The sequence below is a fragment of the Mandrillus leucophaeus genome, unplaced genomic scaffold, assembly GCF_000951045.1.
Source record: "Mandrillus leucophaeus isolate KB7577 unplaced genomic scaffold, Mleu.le_1.0 Scaffold40, whole genome shotgun sequence".
Lineage (NCBI taxonomy): Eukaryota > Metazoa > Chordata > Mammalia > Primates > Cercopithecidae > Mandrillus > Mandrillus leucophaeus.
The window spans coordinates 88,129-90,428 of NW_012104254.1; the positions used below are offsets into that span (position 1 = coordinate 88,129).

General features: G+C 34.0%; 1 protein-coding gene across 1 annotated transcript in view; it reads left to right on the plus strand.

Annotated features, from left to right (window-relative positions):
• The window catches only part of LOC105548088 (titin), a 222,251-nt gene that overhangs the window by 74,503 nt on the left and 145,448 nt on the right, over nucleotides 1-2,300 (plus strand). The gene's annotated exons all lie outside the window — the stretch shown is intronic.

Below are 2,300 nucleotides of genomic sequence, written 5' to 3' on the forward strand. Positions count from 1 at the left end.
CCTGCGAAAGGTACATCATTTCATCATTTAAAGTACTTGGGGGAAAAAATGCACATCTATGTATACTCCTACACAAATTTCCCCATTACATTGTACATTTTTAAAGTGTCTATCTTGTTAGAAATATGTCAGGTATTTTGCAATTCTTTTTCATATCTATTGCTCTAAGACATTGTAAGAGAACATATTCCTAAACACAAAAAATATCTTTAAAGTGCCAGAGGTGCCCAAGAAGCTCATCCCAGAAGAAAAGAAACCAACACCTGTTCCGAAAAAAGTGGAAGCACCACCACCCAAAGGTACATTAATCTGTAACAGAGCCATAGTAAAAGAGAAAACTAACTGGTGTTATACAGCCTTACTAATTATAATTAATGCTTAGTTTTTATGTTGATGATAATCGATGCTTTGTGATCACAGAATATTTGTCTTTCATAAGCTTCTTCACTGTTTTGAATATTTTACATAAAAGTGATGTTTCTACCCTTGAATAAATATCTTTAAAGTGCCAAAGAAACGTGAACCAGTTCCTGTAGCTCTACCTCAGGAAGAGGAAGTTCCATTTGAAGAAGAAATTGTTCCTGAAGAGGAAGTTCTACCTGAGGAAGAGGAAGTTCTACCTGAGGAAGAGGAAGTTCTACCTGAGGAAGAGGAAATTCCACCTGAGGAAGAGGAAGTTCCTCCTGAAGAAGAATATGTACCTGAGGAAGAAGAATTTGTACCTGAAGAAGAAGTCCTTCCAGAAGTTAAACCTAAGGTGCCAGTACCTGCAGCAGGTATGGCAGCTCTTCTTGGAATCATCAAGGCCTTTTTTGTGTTGAATTCTGCTTTTCCATCCTTTTGTTCATCTCCAGTTTTATCTATAATGCTTTACCCTCTGTAATTGACCACCTAAATCTTAGAAAACATTCCAGACATTTGTGCTGTTATTATTGTGTGTCTGCCTTGTGTATCTGTCTATTGTAAGTTATCTAAATGTCTTTTCAGATCACGTATTATGTTTACTTGTTTGTGGTCTTACTCTCATGTGTCTCTTTCTTATATATATATACACGACCATGTATATGTGGTTTTTAATGCCTTCAAATGAAATGTTTTTAAGTGCCTGAAGTGCCAAAGAAACCTGTGCCAGAGAAGAAAGTCCCTGTTCCCGCTCCTAAAAAAGTGGAACCTCCACCACCACCCAAAGGTACACCTCCCCAAAGTGAATACGTATTCTTCACCCATAGCTTCACCACATAAATTATGATGAAACTGGGTTTTAGGAAAAATTATATTTATAAAATGGACAATCACCCACTTACATATTTACTTCTAACGATGTTCAGGAACACTGATACCTACTTTTTTTACTAGATGAAAAGCAGGATTCAAGAACAAAGATGAAAGGAAGCATTGTCCCAAAACTCATAGAAAAGTTCTAATTTCCTGTCATTTGATTAAACATCATAGTTTTCATGGAGATATATTTAAATATACATGAATAAGTATACTATATATTTAAACATATCAAAAAAGTTATGAATAAATATTCTTAAATTTCATGCTTCAACCATTTATATTAAATGTGTATTTAACACCAGGCTAAAAAGAAAAAAAGATGAATGTATTTACCAAAACACAGAATAATAGTTATGTCTTCTAATACATATATATAAAGGGCAGCCCAGCAGGTTTTGATTTTAGTGTTGACTTTACACCTTGTTGTATTACTCTCAGCAAATCCTTTAACCAACCTGAGCCTGAAGTTATTTTCCTGTAAATTGGGGATGCTAATATCAGTCTTAATGGGTTCAGCTATTATGGTGAGGATAAAATAAAGTAAGTTATTAAAGTAGTCTATCATTGAATGAATAGTATCCAGATTTAACATATTCAATCAGCTCATAGTACAGGACAGAATTAATACATTTGTGCTTTAAAGCTCAATAATATTTTCTACAAAAGGTGCTGACATGGCTACTTAAAATCAGCATAACCTTCCCATCAGGCCATATAGTTATATAATCAAATGAAATAGTAAAGCTGATCTTTTATTGGATATCAACGATTCAGAAATACTTTCCAGACAATAAATTACTAATGAAATTTAAATGGATGAAATGATATTAGTTTGTTGCAAAAGTAATTGTGGTTTTTACCATTAAAAGTAATGTCAAAACCGCAATTATTTTTGCACCACCCTAATAGCATCTGTCCTCTGATAATGACACATGCTGCTGGTTCCTTGCTTTACAACTCCCAATTACATTATAATATTTGGGCTCCCAACTTGCATTACAGACCTGTCTTGAGTGACT